Raw genomic sequence first — 20,100 nt, 5'->3', positions numbered from 1 at the left:
ATACAGGGCTTCACAATCTGTACAAATGTGACATCCTCTGTCCTGGACCCTCACATCGGAACGGGAAAGACTCCCCCAAAAACCCCTTTAACAGGGAGAACAGAGGGAGAAACCTGTGGGAGAGCAACAGAGGAGGGATCCCTCTCCCAGGATGGACAGAAGTGCAATAGATGTCACGTGTACAGACCGAACAATAAAACAGTTACAACACATTCAATATATATGACAGGACCACGGCAGGAGGTCGGTCCACGGTCCAGGTGTAACCAGGATCCACGGAAAACCTGTGAGGCGAGAAAGCACAAACACTCTGGTGAAGAAGCAAAGTCAGTACTGTGCGGTAATAATCGGTAATAGAAATAGTAATGCGAGTAATAATAAAAATTATATTACCAGTGGGTGTCAGTAGGGACATGGAGGAGGAAGGACCAGGGTCCAGATTTAACCAGGATCCATGGAAACCTGTGAGGAGAGAAAGCACAAAGACTCCGGGGAAGAAGCAAAGTTAGAAATGTGAATTAATGGGACAAGAATTCATGGGATAAAAGTAATAATTATGAGATAAAAAGTCATAATTTTGACGTAAAAAGTCATAATTATGAGACAGAAAGTCTTAATGGGATAAAAGTAATAATTATGAGATAAAAAGCCATCATTTTGACATAAAAAGTCATAATTATGAGACAGAAAGTCTTAATGGGATAAAAGTAATAATTATGAGATAGAAAGTAAAAATTGTGACATAAAAAGTCATAATTATGAGATAAAAAGTCAAAATCATTATATACAAAGTCATAATTTTGACATAAAAAGTCATAATTTTGACATAAAAAGTGATAATTATGAGACAGAAAGTCTTAATGGGATAAAAGTCATAATTATGAGAAAGAAAGTAAAAATTCTGACATAAAAAGTGATAATTATAAGGAAAAAAGTCATAATTCTGACATAAAAAGTCACAATTCTAACATAAAAAGTCATAATTATGAGATAAAATGTCAATTATGAGATAAAAAGTCATAATTTTGACATAAAAAGTCATAATTATGAGACAGAAAGTCTTAATGGGATAAAAGTAATAATTATGAGATAGAAAGTCATAATTCTGACATAAAAAGTCATAATTATTAGATAAAAAGTCAAAATCATTAGATACAAAGTCATAATTTTGACATAAAAAGTCATAATTATGAGTCAGAAAGTCTTAATGGGATAAAAGTAATAATTATGAGATAAAAAGTCATAATTTTTACATAAAAAGTAACAATTATGAGACAGAAAGTCTTAATGGGATAAAAGTAATAACTATGAGATAGAAAGTCATAATTTTGACATAAAAAGTAATAACTATGAGATAGAAAGTCAATTATGTGACAAAAAGTCAAAGTTATTAGATAAAAAGTCATAATTTTGACATAAAGTCATAATTATGAGATACAAAGTCATAATGGGATAAAAGTAATAATTATGAGATAAAAAGCCATAATTTTGACATAAAAAGTCATAATTATGAGATAAAAAGTCAAAATCATTAGATACAAAGTCATAATTTTGACATAAAAAGTCATAATTATGAAACAGAAAGTCTTAATTATTACATAAAAAGTCATAATTATGAGATAAAAAGTCAAAATCATTATATACAAAGTCATAATTTTGACATAAAGTCATAATTATGACATAAAAAGTCATAATTATGAGACAGAAAGTCTTAATGGGATAAAAGTCATAATTATGAGAAAGAAAGTCATAATTTTTACATAAAAAGTCATAATTATGAGATACAAAGTCATAATTTTTACATAAAAAGTCATAATTATGAGACAGAAAGTCTTAATGGGATAAAAGTAATAATTATGAGACAAAGTCATAATTTTTACATAAAAAGTCATAATTATGAGATACAAAGTCATAATTTTGACATCAAAAGTCATAATTATGAGACAGAAAGTCTTAATGGGATAAAAGTAATAATTATGAGATAGAAAGTCATAATTCTGACATAAAAAGTCATAATTATTAGATAAAAAGTCAAAATCATTAGATACAAAGTCATAATTTTGACATAATAAGTCATAATTATGAGTCAGAAAGTCTTAATGGGATAAAAGTAATAACTATGAGATAGAAAGTCATAATTTTGACATAAAAAGTAATAACTATGAGATAGAAAGTCAATTATGTGACAAAAAGTCAAAGTTATTAGATAAAAAGTCATAATTTTGACATAAAGTCATAATTTTGACATAAAAAGTCATAATTATGAGACAGAAAGTCTTAATGGGATAAAAGTCATAATTATGAGATAGAAAGTCATAATTCTGACATAAAAAGTCATAATTATGAGATAAAAAGTAAAAATCATTAGATAAAAAGTCATAATTTTGACATAAAGTCATAATTATGAGATACAAAGTCATAATGGGATAAAAGTAATAATTATGAGATAAAAAGCCATAATTTTGACATAAAAAGTCATAATTATGAGATAAAAAGTCAAAATCATTAGATACAAAGTCATAATTTTGACATAAAAAGTCATAATTATGAAACAGAAAGTCTTAATTATTACATAAAAAGTCATAATTATGAGATAAAAAGTCAAAATCATTATATACAAAGTCATAATTTTGACATAAAGTCATAATTATGACATAAAAAGTCATAATTATGAGACAGAAAGTCTTAATGGGATAAAAGTCATAATTATGAGAAAGAAAGTCATAATTTTTACATAAAAAGTCATAATTATGAGATACAAAGTCATAATTTTTACATAAAAAGTAATAATTATGAGACAGAAAGTCTTAATGGGATAAAAGTAATAATTATGAGATAAAGTCATAATTTTTACATAAAAAGTCATAATTATGAGATACAAAGTCATAATTTTTACATCAAAAGTCATAATTATGAGACAGAAAGTCTTAATGGGATAAAAGTAATAATTATGAGATAAAATGTCAATTATATGATAAAAAGTCATTTTTCTTTTTGAAATATTTCTCCATCTCTGTTCTTCACCGCAACATCTACCGCCATCATTTAATTCTACTATCTTACATTAACAAGGTCATTATCGCGCTACCTACTGTCTGCCACCCACTGGCATGGAAGAGTATTTAATTACTTATCCAGCCACTATATTGCAGGCTCAGACACTCAACAATGGCAAATTATATATATATATATATACATATATATATATATATACATATATATATATATATATATATATATATATATATATATATATATATATATATATATATATACACATATATATATATATAAGTCACAGTGGGGGATTGCACAAAGGTCTCTCACCCATAACTTGATGTTACACCTGGTGTATTCACAAGATCTTCAACCTTGCATTACAAGTCCTAAACTGTTGGTGTTGATGTATTAGGTCAGTGTTTTTCAACCTTTCCTGAGCACATGTTTTACAATATCAGTCATTTGTTTTAATAATAGTGCTAGTGTACCTGACTGCTACACAAACACAATTGAAACTGAATTCATATGAGCAGCTGGAAATTAAAATGTGATTAAATGTTCTTATCTGTAATTCAATGACGGGTTCAGAACACAACACAATAATGATGAAAATTACAGGCCTCTCTAATCTTTTTAAGTGGGAGAACTTGCACAATTGGTGGCTGACTAAATACTTTTTTTCCCCACTGTATGTCTCAGTTGTACTTAGCTTCACTTCTTGCAGCAAGAAACCAACCGTCAAAATGCAATACAATCATGTCTTCTATAAATTAAGTTTATATGCAACTCATTTCTATATGCTAATATATTTTAGTGTAAACATAATGAAGTCTGGATGATGTTCACTGGTTGTATGACTTTATATCGCAGTATAAAAGCACAGAGATGTCCTTGTTGGGTGCTTGTTGGGTGGGTACATAAAGCATTTCAGTTTGACATCAGGGGCCAGGGTTAAAATCCTACTTCAAGTCAATGGCCTAATCCTAATGTTCCCCCTAAAGCCTTAAACCCTGAACCCTGAGGGACCTCAACTGACGTCACGTTAAATGGTTACAATGGAGTGTGAGTAGCTGCAAGGGCTTGAAATTGTCTAAATGCAAATGTGTATCACTGATCCATATCACGTTACCATGAAAAAGTCATAAAATTTTATTGTACATAACAATAACATTGTGGGTATTTATTTAATACTTTTTACTCCCTGATCTGAACGTGTTCTAGGCTTTTGCCTCATGTGATGAGAGGACATTGACAAATAATCTATTTACAAATGTTTGTCAAAACAGCTTCAATAACAAAATGGCAATAATTGGTTAATGAATAAAGCTGTGTAATATAGTTCCTGCTTGCATTCCTCTGCTTTCATGTGTTTGCTGAACACCCATGTGCTGTCCTCTTTGTTTACCTTTTTAAATGTCTCTGGCTTCCACACTTCCACTGGTAACCGCATGTTTAATGTCACCTGGCTATGAATTGTGGGTAATGCCCTTTGGAAAGTCTGCAAAAATGCACTTACGGAGAGTGTTTATAACGGGCTCAAAATGTCTGTGAGAGCGTCCTCAAACACTCGACAAATAGACAGTGGGACACCCCTGAACCCTCACAGACTTTATGGGAGCACACCTCAAAGATTTATTTATTTATGGAAGCTTATCTTATTTGACTAGTACACAACTTAAATGGTGCATGTGTCGCCATAATTCTAAACTAAATGCAAACATCTGCTTCCGTATGCTGTGAAGAGCAGCCAAAATATCCTCACAAGATTAAAATGATAGACCAACACACACACCTGCACAAAAATGACGAAAAGAAAGTGTGTGATTCTCAAAGCACCCACAATAATACACCCGTATTTGCACTGGCAGGCAAATAGCGTCTCATATTTGGTCGTATGCAGTGATTTGGCACACTGTTACAGAACCATCTGAGAAGCCGTCGTTGGAAACTGTTTGGTAAAGGTCAATCACTTCGACATGTCAGAGGATTCTCACAATAAAGGGCAATGTCTTCTCATAACAAGCACTTTGAGAACATGAACCAGGATGTGCTCACTGTCTGTCTTCATTTAGATTCTTATGTGCATCAGCAACAAGGAATAAAGGGGACAAAAAGTCTCTCATTCCCATGTGGGACACTAAGGATTTGTGGTGTGCAAGCTTTGTCTAATAACCGGCTTTTCTTTTTGCAAGAATGCCAACAGGATGTAATGAATGAAATACAAACTGTTCTGAACAGAGTGAGTGTGCCTTTTAAAGGTGGACATGTTGTCAACAACAAAACCTAAATTGATGTGTTTATTCATGCAATAAGGCTGCATTTACTACCTCTGCCAAAAAAAGCACCATTTCACTCACATTTCCTTGTTTTTCAGTGCCACCAAAGGTGGTAAGTGTTTCAGATTTAGGATGAATCACAATGAATTTTAAATGAAAAATCTGTCTTGGATTAAAAAGATATGCTCTCTTACTGCATTTTAAGTTTGTCACCCTTACAGGTTTGTCTCAGCTTCTGTTGTATTTGTCCTGGGGGTTGTAATTCTTTCCACAGTGAGAACGTAGTATGTATCATTGGAAAATACGACCCTGAAGCAACAGCATTGCCTAAGTATTGCAACACCTTAAAGAAACTCTATTTTCTATGGTAACACAGGCTAACATTCAGATTTAGGCCACAAAACTTACTTTGGTTTTGGAAAAACATGGTTGGGCTTAAAATAATTACTACATACATAAGTGGGGAATACATGTTGAAAACATCACTAAACTAACTTCAACATATCTCAAAACACATCAGTCTTGAACGCTGGTAAATTAAAAATATTTGACTCAAAAAGATATTTGATTTAATTTCATATGTAAAGGAAATGAGAATTTGCCGATTTGCAGAATTCACACTCAAAATGTGCTTCTTTGGAAGTTTTTGTTGTGGTGAGCCTCATCTTTCATATTCATATATATAGAATCCTTTTTCCACAAAATGGACTGTTGCAGTTTGTGCTGGGCAAAACCTAGTAATCAAAGGAATACAAAAAACAAAAACGCTTTTCTCTGTCTCCTAGCATGCAAGTTACAGCTTTGTCCTTGTCTCTCATAATTGAAACCCTCAGAGTAATTCAGCTCGGATGATTAGCTGCATGAAAACATTATACAGTCTGAATTGAAAGCTCAGAGGTGTAAAGGCAGCACTGGTTGTTCTGATTATAACCCGCATGGAGTACAGCACTTTTCATCGAGCTGATCAAAAGAACTTCCACATGTAACCCGTCTGACAAAAAGTGTCCTGACGTTCACGTTCATGCATGGCAACATGGCCATAGACACGGTCAATCAGCTGGTCCCTGTCGTTTCTATCTATAAAGGGTGAAAAACTTAATAATTATGATCAGAATCAGGAAACATAAATATGTTGTTTCACTCTGAATGTTTTGATTTTATTTATAAGATCCAAAGGGCTTAAAATAATGAAATGGAAAGCAACAAATGAAACTTTGCAGTGAGGACTACTGAAAGGGCTTAAAATAAGAAATACAATTTTCTTCAGTAACCTGGTTCATGGATTCATAACTCAAAATAGTCCCATTCAGAGTGTCAAAAGTATCAATACATTTACTGGCTAGGCCCATATTAATGTTGTAGCCTGTTAAACTACAATACTACTACAAATTACTTTACTAAACTATTTGTGCTGTATGTATTATTACACTTCCTTTTTGTTATGGCTTAAACAAACAAGATATGAGTTTTATCAGTGTTGGCAGGCACATTTTGATGCCTTCAGAAAACAAAACCTAACTCTCTGCAAGACAACAAATGAGCTTATTTTACTTAGTATACAACCACACTCTTCCCGTTCCTACTATTTTTAGGAGATGCAAGGCACAGTTTCTGGGACGTGCTGATCCACAGAGCAAATATGATTGTTGCTTTTCGGAGAGATGATATCTGTTGATGCTTTCTGCATCAGCTACACTTGATTGTGAATTGTATTTTTCTTAAGTTTGCTTTTGCTTGTGAGGAAGAGAGGCTGAGGTAACCTGATGACCCTCAAATGCACACACATATGAAGTCCCTTTGTTGGTCTTATTACTTCCAATTGCAACCGTCCGGGCATCAGTCTACTGTGATGTCATCTCTCTCTGGCTTCCTGTAAGTCAACCGTGTCCCAAGCTTGAGATAGGTTTAAAGTGTGTGATGTGTTGGTGCATTAGTAACCCACATTTAAACATTTAACCTTTTGATGTGTCGTTAGAATCTTCTTTACACTCAAATATAATCAATTACATGGTGTTGTATCAATAATTATTATTATGAACTTTTCCTAACCAATATAGTCCATTTTAAACCTGCAAATCAAGAAAGGAAATGAAACATCCTAACATTAACAATAACAATTTTGACTTATTTGATTTCTGCATATTATATTAGATTTAATGTTTTTAGAAGCTATCATAACTAAAAGATATAGAGCTGAGCTACAAATTGATATAACAAACTAAATATATCAACTCTTTAAAAAAGAAAAAAATATTTTCAATAATTGAGAGTAAAATAGAAGACCAGTACAAATCATTACTCCTTCACTCAGCTCCCCAACAGTCCCTCTTCCTCAATCAGTCTCCTGTATTGATTTAGTGGCTGAAAGAAAAAATACATTTAAAAAGGAACATGATTTGTCCTCCTGAAAGACCTGAGTAAGAATGGCTGCCGGTAACGAGGAGAGAAAAAAAGCGCCTGATCTTTGCTCCCACTTGCTTGTTCCCGTGTTTAATGAAATCAAGGACTTCTCTCTGCTCCTGAGGTTGTAAGTGATGATGAATCTCCAAGAGGTCTGAATAACGTTAAAGAGGCAGAGAAATAGTGCTGCTCCTCTTTAACATCAACCTCTGCTTTTGAAGGTGTTTCACAACATCTGAGCCTTCACGACTCTTGGTTTCCCCGAATTGCTTTGCTTAATCTCTCCACAGTTATTACTAGAAACAAAAATATTTTTTTAAATAATGGACACAAAACACAACGCTGACAATGTTCAACATTTTGGGAAATACTTATTTTCTCGGCAAGATGACAAATAAGTGAATGTCTCATAGTGTAGCGTAATTGCTTAAATGTAATAAATAAAAATGAATGAATATCAACATATGTAACAATTATTACTAATTCAACTGTGATCTATGAACCCATTAATTAGTATAAAACAATGATGGTAGTGAGCTTATGCAATAAGACACCATTAGTTTAATTAATACAATTTAACATACGATTCAATTTAAGGGCCCACCCAATTTTGGAAAAATAGGGAAAACTTCAAAATTTGATATTAATCAATTTAATCTATAATCTCAGGGTTGCTACAGAGTTTTTCTCATGGTGTAGAGGGGGGCCTATTATTTCATATACACACAAATCAAACGACCTTTATAAATATATACGTACATTTTTTACATTAAATATTGTTCGAAAGATTTATACACCGTTCAGCAGTTAAAGAGTTTTAGAAGCAGGAGGATTGTGAAGCACCTTTATATTAGTTTTCATTTAAATTCAAATGAGATCTTTAGGTCTAAGATATTTCTATCCAAGATGATTTTATTATCCGACTATATTTTGCATAGAAACATCCAACTCATTTACATCTGGAAAATGGATTGTTTCACCTGACGGTTCTGATGGGCGGTAAGTGTTGTTAAGCTGTATGCAGTGGCAGTTGTTTCTATGTGAGCATCTCTGAATTTTGTTGGATGCACTGATAAAAATATTCTGCTTGATCTACTTAAGAAAATTAAGGCAACTATTATGTAGAACAAGCAACGCTGGTTTTTGTATGAACTACTTAATTTCTTGTATGTAACAAATACATTTTCAAAGTAAATTCAACTTAATTTTTCAAGTAAAATCAACAGAATTTTTCAAGTTAAGTCAACTTATATTTACTAGCAAATTTAAGTTGACTTTACTTGAAAATTTAAGTTGGTGTTGCATGAAAATTTAAGTTGACTTTATTTGAAGTTAAATTGTAGTTCACAAAAAAACCAGCGTTGCTTGTTCTACATAATAATTTGATGCATAAAGTTGCCTTAATTTCTTTAGGTGGATCAAACACAATATTTTTCACTCAACAAGACGCAACAAAATATATAGCACAAGTCTATAGTTTTAAGATATTTTAATGTAGAAATGTTATATTATACCTTTAAATAGTATGAGTAAAATATTACACACATAAATGTCCTTGATGACCATTTAAAATGCTTCATGCCATTTATTGACACCGTAATTTAATAAACATACATCTGCGTTAAATATGTCAGTCATATAGTCAGTTAGCTTAGTTAGTAACACATTATATCTTGTTTGTTAATGTGTAAAAAGAATTGTTGATATAACTTGGTTCATACAGGCAGGGCTTCGAATCCAAGGGGTAGAGGTATATTTTCTTTACCTGGTAGACCTTGATGAACCTCTCCGGTTTTTCACCAACGTAGAGAATGAGGCCTCTGATCACAGCTTCTCTTCAAGACTCAATGCTGTTGTCCTGCAACAATATGAAAAATGAGATTAAGTCAAGTACAGACATCAGATTACTTCAACACAAAACTATCTGCTAAACTGTTATAAGTACGTATCTCATTTAAAATGTCAAGGGTCTCATTGAGTTTCTTCCCGACAGCTCCTCCCTTCCTTCTGTACAGGCTCAACAGTCTGGCAGTCATGGTGATGATTCTGTAGTTGGAAAAAAAAAGAGGCATTTACTGTGTTGAATTTAGACATGCAAAGAATCAACATCTTAATACAAAGAGATGAAGTAAAGATAAAAAAAGTTATTGTGTTAAACACATCTAAATGCAGTGTATATACAGAGCAGAAGGCATTCTCAGCTAAGTAAGTCATTGATTTTGTGTGATTTACAGCCTACAGCAGGCAGAGAAAGAAGTTTAAAACAATTTGACATATTTTCATATTCATAGCAAACTAAGATACACACCGCTTTCATCCTGGCTTGTTCATAAAATGTTACAGTGCACTGTGGAAGTGGAATTACAACTGCATAGTCGAGTTGACGTTAACGTGAACTTCACCTCACCTGGTCTCTATCGCAGAAGCGAGGGTGTTGTAAAATCAAGGTTATATAAAGTTAAGGAAACCCAAGTCAATTTATTTAGTTTTCCCCTCTCACTATCCTTCTTCGAGGCTGCACATGGTAACGTTAGCTTGCGGCTAAGCTAGCACCGCAGACATGACCGAGCATTATTACCGGACATTGTTAAAGTTTTTCATTTGTTGCTTTTTAAATACATTTTACCAGACAATACTGGCAAATTCTGGCTAACGGGAACCCTGCTACAGCCCTTAATTTATTTCACACGAGACCTCTAGTTTAAGGCTACTTGCTAACATTAGCGTCAAGAAAACTTACTTACTTACAAAGATATGAATACTGGAAAGACTGTAGTATCTAACCAACTCACTTTACATTGCTAGCTTTATTCTTACTTTGAAGTTCAGTCCGTTCCTCTGTCGAGGCGGTTCGGTTGAAGTTCGGTCCAAAAGTAGAGGTAAACCTTGCTGAGTGGAATGGTGGACAACGCACGCATTTGAAATGTAATCATGTGACTACCAACACTTTGCAGAGTAAATACAACAATAAAATGTTTGTTGTGTGCGTTTACTTAAGAAGATTGGCTGGGATTACGCAGATACAGCTTGTTAAGGAAAATATGCACAATGTCTTGTCATTTAAACAAATGCAGATTAAGTCCAGGACTATCATTTTTCTTGTAGAGATAAAAACATACATTTTCATTGTTAATATCATATGTTTAATTGTGTTACATTTACATCTTCTCATAATCACTTTTATCCATGTGATAGTAGTTTTTTTAAAATCGTATTCATACATACATATATCTCTCACTCTGTGGCTGTTGGTTCGGCTTTCACTGATACCTTCGGAACCTTCTCTCTTTATCTCTCTCTCTCTTTCTCTCCCTCCCTCAGCAGAACGCTGAGTCATCTTTTCACCACTCTTTGTAGCTGTGGGGGTCATTATGGCATGTTTGCCAGTTTCAAAAAGTCTTTCACTTTCGAGTCTTTTTCTTTTAAAGTCTCTTTTTTTCAATAGTGGCTGGAATAAATCTTCAGCACGTTGGTGAATCACAGGTCGGAGCTGCATGTCACAGGATGGCCGTAGTCGGCGAGTCAGGAACTCAAGGCCAGAGAAGAGGCGGAACCAGCAGAGCCACGAGGGAGAGATTTTGCATGCAGGATTCAACAGCACCACTCCCATTCTAACAACTGTCTTGATTATTTCATTTAACTTTATTTTACAGAATTAATACTAGTTACTTACCTAGTCTATTTAATTCTTCCATATTTGAAGTCAGTGCTATCTCAGCTGCAAACAGGTACCAAACAGTTGGATATAAATCAAATAAATTAAAAAGAGAATTAATTAAAAAAATTACACAACATAGATAGATGTTGCTATCATGATATAGACAGGCCTTTGTAGATATACATGTGTACCTATAGGCTTAATAAATGGATGGAAAGGAATAAACTCAACATTTCAGCACAAATCAGTGTTCTGGGTGAGAGGCAAGATAGGGAGGGAAGAATGAAAAAGTGTATTAGTTCAGATCATTGTTATCATCACATTTCAGTTTTTTAATCTTTCCGTGGATGTTTGCTACACTCAACTATTCCTTTACTACCAGATAGATCTTCTTTCTTCTCTTCCGTTTACTCCAATACTAAAATCACTTCATCACCTTATCATTCAACAGATAATTCACATTCATGCTTATGCGTCAAAACCACTTAGTTAGGTTTTGGAAAAACATCATGGTTGGGTTGAAAGTAACTGCATACAATTAGGGTTAAGAATCAAAACCAAAAAACACTTTTTAGGAATACCGCCACAAACGCTTCACTTCACGACAACACTTTGGGACACGCAGTGTTGAACAAAGATCTCTCGATTAAAGGTCCTGTGTTTGTTTGACCGCCCGCCCACTCTTAGTGGTATTTTTCAATATTTCGTACTACGTCCCTCTGCATAGTCACATGGATGCGTTTAATTTGTGTGTCCACCAGGAAAAAGGATGCATTGACTTTCCATTGTTTTTATGCTCGGCGACAAAAAAACCGAGACAATTCTGTACATCAAACCAATAGATTGCGTTTCATGACTATTACTATCACAAACTGATGAGCCTGGGCTGGTATATTTCTGACATGTACACTTCCATTCTGTTCTTATTCTATCTGAGCGTCATCCGGGGGGGGGGGGGGGTTGCCCTTTAAAGTTGTGATTTGCGAAATATCGCTGTATAAATAATATTGACTTAACATCTTTCTGTTCCTCTCTTCATCTTTCTAGCTATCTGTATTGATCTATGTCAAGGCTACGGCCTCAAGCCATGGCAGTCATGTCCTCTAAAGGGATTAATGATTTTCTATCACATGGCCCTGCAGAGTGAAGAGACAGCGTTGTGTTTGACGTCTTAAGGAGCATAACAGAACATTCTTGTGGAGCCTCAGGTAGTTTAAAAGACAACTGGCAGTCTGATTATCCTCTTCAAAAATGCAACACGTTCTCACTCCAGTGGCCCTGAGCTTCAAACTATGATGCTCTATTTACCCCTCAAGTGTCAGAGACGGCGTGTCAGTTTTCACTCACTAAATGCAGTGTCTTTTCAAAATAAACTTCACATTTTGACAGGGATGTTGAGGAAACAAAACCACTTAGTAATGGTTAGGAAAAGGTTGAGGCTCGCGGTAACTTTACTGACTAATGACTCACATGAATAGCAAGTGCCTAAGAGTCATGTGACTAGTGTCTCATTTGACGCACGTGACTTACATAACAAATGACTAATGAGTCAATTAAAATCATGTGAATAAATAAGTCATTTTCACATGGAACCCGATCAGCGGTCTACTGGATTAATGTCCAGTGGCCACCCCTCCAACCTCGCACTTGGCTAACTATCGCACACTTTATATTATACCTCAATTGCATCACTTACAGATGCTAAAGCAGTGGTTCTAACTGGTCTGGCTGCGGGACCCACCATCACCCCTTAATGACAACCTGCGAAACCAAATTTTCAACTTCTCAAATATATTTAATGAAAAGATGGTGCAGTTTAAACCTGAGCTGAAAATGTCCTCTGCAGTCGTAGTAGTAGAGAGCTCTCTTGTTCCTGTCAGTCCCCGTGCCACACGTTTCACGTAAAACTGCTTTGTTTGTTATGTCTGTAGATTCGTCCATTTGTAATGCAAAATGACCACTTGCCTTAATTTGAGCTGTGGTCTGTTGTTTGATGTCATTCGACATGTCTTCAATTCACCTACTTATAATGTCATTTGACAGAGGAATAGTTTTCAGTTTATCCGCTGCGGATTGATCCAACAAATGCAGCTCCAGTTTTGGCGGCTTCATGCTTTCTTGTGCCAGAACCTCGCTACACACTGAGGTTTTTTCCTCTTTTGTCCTCAATGTAAGAAAATCCATATTTCATGTTGTCGGTGTCGTACTTGCGTTAAGCCCAATTAGCATATGAAAACAAACTTTGTGGGTGTTCTTCTATACTGTGAAATGGCGGGTGTCTATTAGCATTACAAGGCATTAACAGCAAATACTGTTAAAGAGTGTGAATAACTCAGCTGCATAAAAAATCCCCTTCAAAATAAAAGCACAAGATTTTATTTTTTTCAGGCAAAGGCCCAGCGACCCACCAGTTGAGAATCACTATGCTAATGGCTGCCTCCACGCACCAGTATCAGATGCAGAGAGGCACTGACAAAGCATCGGTATTTGATGAGTTTAGAGTGAGAAAGTCATTTTTAATTTCTTCTCACAGCAAGTCTAGCTGTTTCTTGAATAATATATGTGCTCTTTTTCGCTTGACTGAATGTGGACATAATTAATGCCAGATATAATTTGACATCTGATACTTTCTGCTCTTTGTCCTTTCATCCTTCCCCCCTTTCTTTTCTTTCCTTCACCTTGTCTTACTCGCCTTTCCTATTTCTGCCACCCTAATTTCATGTTAGCCTCCATTCATTATTCGTTCCCTCTATCCCATCACTCTCACAGTTAGTTACGGTTTCCCAGCACCGTTTCAGATGTCACCTCCAGCAGATCTCTGCTGCCAGTGTAGACTACAGTGCATGAATACTGATCAACAAAGGGAGAAGCAATGGATAATTGAGATAGAGGCATTATCAACAGACAACAATGTGTTAACAAGAAGTTTGTATTTTTTGTCTGAAATTAACTCAAATTAAAAATAAATATGATCTGACATTGTGTCAATCATACACACCCACTCAAATACTTTTAACATTTTTTATACATCCATGGTCACCTAGCACAAAGTAATTCATGACAAACAAAGTTAAGAATACAAATTGCCAGGTGATAGCAGAAAAGCTTGGAATAGGGGCGCAACAAAGGATGTTCGACATAGACAGTAGTGATTGGGCTCTATAGGCAGCTATAGCTCCTTGCTAATGTCATTCATTCATAAGCCATGTCTGGGACTAGCACAATCCATTGCACCTACCTAATTGATTCACATTGTCTTGTATTTGCAAATTTTTACATATACAACAAATTGAAAAATGAAATTGAGTGCAAGGGGTCTGTGCGTAAGGATTTTTATTGGATGGCCAATTAAAAAAACATGCTCACAATGACAATGCTAACATTCTAATGTTAAGCAGGTGATATTAACCATGTTCACGTCCCAAAGTTTGCGTATTAGCATGCTAACATTTGCTAATTGGCACCAAACACAAAGTACAGCTGAGGCTGATGGGATTTTCATTAGTTTTGCATTAAAATAAAGTTTTGGACAAAATATATTTTTGACCAGGAGATGATTACTAGATTAAAATAGTTTTGAGATATTTCACTGAACAAGTCAAGACTCTTAAAAAGATGCTGAAGTAAAAAATACATGTTTTAATGAACTATAACTCCTAAACTCTGTCACTCTATTGTTACAGAGATTTTCAAGGAAAGCAGCTTCTCGTTCTCTTTCAAATCATGTCAAAGTTGACAAAAGTTGTATTTTAACAATTTTGGTGTTATAATAAAGGAAACACTTGTGAGATTTGTTCAGATGTGTAATTATCAGTATGTTACTGGTTAAGAGTAAATTAGGATGGCACACAGCACAAATTGAAAATTTTAATTTTTGTCAAAAAAAAAGCACTTTCAGGATATGTATTTTTAGTAATGATGTAGCTTCAAGGTTTACCCAGATCATAGCACAATATATGAACAGTCTCTGGGCAAATTTTGACTTTGATAAAGTGAAGCACAAAAAAGTTAGAGGTTTTAGTACAGAGAGGTCATTTTATATTATATAATTATATATTTCACTTCTTTTATCACTATTAGTGTTCAATCTATCCAAATACAGCAGTTTGGCATCATTTTGAGAGCCTGGATCCTATCTGAGCTTGTTTATGTGGGATTTTCTCGTCTGACTTCCAGTTTTTATCTCGCTTCCAGGGCCTTACTAGCCTATGATTGGTTGGTTTCAGTAAATGAACCCTCCTTCGACGCGTCAGAGACCATACTATTGAAAGCAGACCTCGTGCCTTTGATTGACAGAATCGTTAGCCAGTCAGAATCAAAAAAACTACCGGAGCGTCAAATATCTAAAATCCGATTTGCTGAAATGTATAACTGAATGGAAATATTTCTCCTTTTGCTGCAGAACATCAAAAAGTAAGGAGCTGTTTATGAAGTAAATCGATATTGAGTTTGGTATTGCTGGTGTCCAATAGCTCATAATTTGGCGATGCTGTGTCGTAGCTGAATATGAGTCATATCCCTGTAATCCTCAGGTTACTGGCAATCTTTTGAGGCTGTTAGCATTGAATTAATTAGCAAAGAGTTAGAGGCATAAATGTGGCGAGTGGGTCTGCCCAGGGGGCGCTATAGCGATTTTGATATTTGGTAATATATATAGTTTTGTCTGAGTTGTGTTTGGAGTGTATACAAACAGCTGGCATGACTTTGTAGCCCAGGATCTGCAGTTTGAGCAGGTATGTGACATCATTATATTTGTTACTGATGAGTGCACTTGTTTGGCATTTTGCGTGGGTGAATTTTTGGATGAACGCGTGAGCCCCCATCGGTGGGGGCTCTCGAGTCCAGAAGGTTTTAAAACAAAAAAATATACCTTGATTCTCCTCTTTTTTTAAATACTCCTTAGAACTTTTTAAAGATTTTACGAAGATTTTACAATGCTCAGAAACATATCGAGATATAAAGGGTCTTTTTGGAATATTTTTTATTAAAGTTTCTTTTGACTTAGCTACTCAGGTTCAGCAGAAAGGCATCTTTATAATAATAATTTTTAAATAAGCTTAAAGATCAAATGAGGAATTAGTTTTCACAATAAGGATTTAAATTGTAAATTTTTGAGCAGCACAGGCTATTACAGGAGACACTGATGCACAATAATGCACAACAGTTGGTAATATTGTTTATTCTTAAAAAGAAAAACTAACTTCATTGGCAACCCACTCAAGTATCCCTTGATGAACAGCAAAAAATCATACTTTAAAAGAAAACTATGATTGAGATTTACGATCAATGTAAAACTAAATCAGCATTATTGAACAAATGAAATTCAATGAAACAGCAGTAGTGAAGGTCAGGGTATGAAAGGCAATGTGTCCCAGGAGATAAAAGGCTCTGAACTCCGGTCAATCCTGACTGCACGTTGTGTTGTTGTTTTCCTCTCTTTCACTCTCCCCCGTGCTCCTCTCTGCTGTGTGCCCTCTCTAAAAAAATATGAAATCCCATTTTGCTAATCTCATAAACTAATGAATGCTCAGCGCTCTAAGTGTGGGTGACTTTGTAATCAAATCACACAGCTATAAACTATTATTGGTGTTTGCAGAAATTGCTGAAAATGACGTGTAACATCACAAGTATAAAACAAACAAGTGACACTACTGTGTGGAAAAATCAGATCTAAATCGACAGCAGCCGCCTGCCAAATTATGGTAATGTTTGAATCAATTTAATGTCAGACTGGCTGCGAGTCTCTGACTCACCCTGGACAAGAAAATGTCCTTTCCAGAAATGCACTACTGACTTCCATCATTTGCTGCTGCTCTGAAAAAGGATAATTCAGCACATGTCCTTCCTCTGTTTCTTTAACATCATAACTGTTGCTGGCATGGACAAATTCAATCATAGCACTTCCAAAAATAACGTGGCTTACCCCTGCTTACCTCTCAACAACAACAGAGCTATTGCTGGCAAACTGAGTGCTTTCAGTACACACAGTACAACAGCACAGTGCTTCCACCCATTTACACTAATTCCTTCTATGCTCCCTAATAGTCTCTACAAGACAGGTTAACCCCTACATTTACATCTAGGAGTAAATGCTCTTCTCTTTGAAGGAGCTTTCAGAGAATCTAAGCAGCAAAAATAATTTGCATGGAGACCAAATCCCAACACAAAATCCCAAATACTCATCAGGGTTTGCTAGGCTTATAGGTAATTTTCCAAACTAGAGTGCAGTACAAACGTCTCCATACTTCTAAAAACTTTGGCTTCAGAGACTAATGTCTTAATAGCGACTTATACATGTCACAATGGTACATGGGAAAACAGCCAGAAAATGCAGACTGAGACTGTCACATCGGTTGCTATCACTGATCTACTGCGACCTGGTGACTGCCATTTGTAAGAGTATATTACTTTATCCGGTTGATATTACTGTTGTCTCAAATGTGATTTCTATGTAGTCCTCAGTTAACTTGAAAAAATAGAACATGATTGTATTAGCTTTTATGAGAGGCTGTACAGATTCAGCTGTTATTGAATTTTGGTTATTATGAGTGAACACTGCAGGCTGCCATGTACCCAAAATCAATAGACATTATATTTACAAACAATAAAAATCCACACACAACATTACTGTGTACAATGACTCAAAACACATTAAAAAAATTCAGTTCAACTTCAATAACTCACTAACTCTCCTCGGGTATGAACACATTCTGTTTGTATAAATACAGAGTGCTTGAACTGGAAAGTCTGTGTGTGTGTGTGTGTGTGTGTGTGTGTGTGTGTGTGTGTGTGTGTGTTAGACAGAGTCTTGGTAAGGAGACGTGCTTTAATCTTTTCCAGCTCAATAAAGTTGACCCAGAACAGGTATGTCAGCTGGCACCGGCATGGCGGGAGGGCATCACAGTCCCTTCTCTGCCTCCTCAACAACACCCACCGACGCCACATGTTTGCCATTTCAAACTACTACTTTACATTTTTTTCATGGACGCACAAAATATGCTTTAGGTATGCATAGCTTCTATGACTTATTATTCCTGCTCATGAGTCATGTAGGATCTAAAGCTTTTTCTCAGCATTGAGTAAAATGCAGGGGGGCAGGGCTGACAGCTCTACAGTATCTTACAGGGCAAACACAGCATAATCATAATGCAACCGCACTGGGGCCTGTGGCCTGAAAGAGCCTGTGCTCAGTACGCCACAGCCCGGCTGATGCAGGTCAAACCAAAACTGATAGTTGCATAGCATTTTATATAAAAATAACATCTGGCTGGCTGGTGCCCAGAGCTCCATCACTTATTTGTAAGAAAGTAAATAAAAACAAAAAAAGTAAAATTGATAACTGAAAATTGTCTTTGTGTGAAATAAAATGTAAAACTCAGCATCAATCAGGCCTCTGTGGCACTTTTTAGACTGGGGCGCATGCTATAATCAGCAGTAAAGTGAAGGACAAATGCATGTGAATGTTGTTTATCCACCCTTTATATGTAATTACATAAACGGCCCAGGAGTGCTGCCTGAACACTGAGTTTAAGTTCTGCTGGTCAGAGCTACGTATACAAATATATCCTCTTTTGCTTTGAAATCAACATGAATATTAGTATAACCCTTACATGATAAAACTAAGGTCTTACAATAGTCTTGAGAAACTAGCAAGACAACGCTTGATTAAAAAAATAGAATAGGACTATAGGTAGAACAGGATTATACCTGGGAAGAAACGGGCCAGATCTGGGTAAAATCAGAATGGATCCTGGTAGAATAGGACCAAATCTAAAAAGAAGGACACCAGCTCTGGCTAGAATAGGACCAGATCTGGTTTTGTTTTTTTAACATCTGCGCTTGCGACATGTAAGAGCTGCGCGACCATAGTTCTGCTTCTATTTTTTTTCTTTCCATTGACAATCAATCAACAATTGAAGAAGTTAAGACGATGAAGATGTCCAGTAGTGTCTGTTAAGTGTAGACTGGGATCTTCTTTCTTTCAGACTATCTCACCAGTAAAGCTGCCTCTGCGCTGTGCATGCCAAGTTAGCGAGCAGCTACCCCACAGGCTGCTTGTTTCGATAATACACTGACTATGGATAAGTACCTCATACAACCACTTCAAAAGATATCTATCGCTTTAATGAAATTGATGCCATGGAATTTGAATTATTGCATAAAAAATGCAAATATTAACATTATTATTAATCTAAACATTTAACTAACAGGGACAGTTCTTTCTTTAACTATGTGACATTTCACTGTTCTTTGCATGACTTACCACTGGCGAAATTCAAGGTCTTATTCTGAGAGGTGAGAGGTTAGATGAAAACTGAAAAGGTCAATGGAGGAGAAAAGTTGGAGGATGCCATTACAGTCCGTCATTTGCAAAGTAAACAGAAAAAAGGGAAACCAGGGAAAAGGTGGCAGCATTTTTAAGATTTTCAGTTCAATAAAGCCTTGTTTTGTTTTCTGTCCCGGCTGCATTGGCATGGTTCACAGATGGATGTCGTTACGGAGCAATAAGCACAGAGCTTAAAAAGCATCAACTCTTCAGGAAATTATTTGCAAAGGATTAATGCTATCAGGAAAGGAGTAAAAGGGACTGACCAGAGGTAACCGTTACTGACCGACTGACTCTCAAAATAACATTCAAGAATTCTGGAGAATTACCAGAAATCATTACAGCCATTATCTTTTAGCGTATTGCATCCATGGACATCGATTTACTGTGTATGTCTATTTTCTCCAAAATATTCAAAGCCATGGCAATTTTATTTAATA

The 20,100-nt window shown here is 35.4% G+C and overlaps 1 long non-coding RNA gene across 1 annotated transcript; it reads right to left on the bottom strand.

The window, feature by feature from the left end:
• On the bottom strand, positions 1–11,164 carry LOC137889575 (uncharacterized). Its single transcript, XR_011105230.1, has 5 exons — positions 10,902–11,164; positions 10,494–10,565; positions 9,442–9,722; positions 394–486; positions 1–284 (listed from the first exon to the last, which is right to left on the bottom strand). It is a non-coding gene; the product is annotated as an uncharacterized lncRNA (long non-coding RNA).
• Between the last annotated feature and the right edge of the window lie 8,936 nt (positions 11,165–20,100).

This window comes from Cebidichthys violaceus, unplaced genomic scaffold (assembly GCF_023349555.1).
Source record: "Cebidichthys violaceus isolate CVI_PGR_0920_01 unplaced genomic scaffold, fCebVio1.0.p SCAF_6, whole genome shotgun sequence".
Taxonomy (NCBI): domain Eukaryota; kingdom Metazoa; phylum Chordata; class Actinopteri; order Perciformes; family Stichaeidae; genus Cebidichthys; species Cebidichthys violaceus.
Note: the sequence above shows the minus strand (reverse complement) of the source record. Positions and strands in the feature narration are given on the sequence as shown.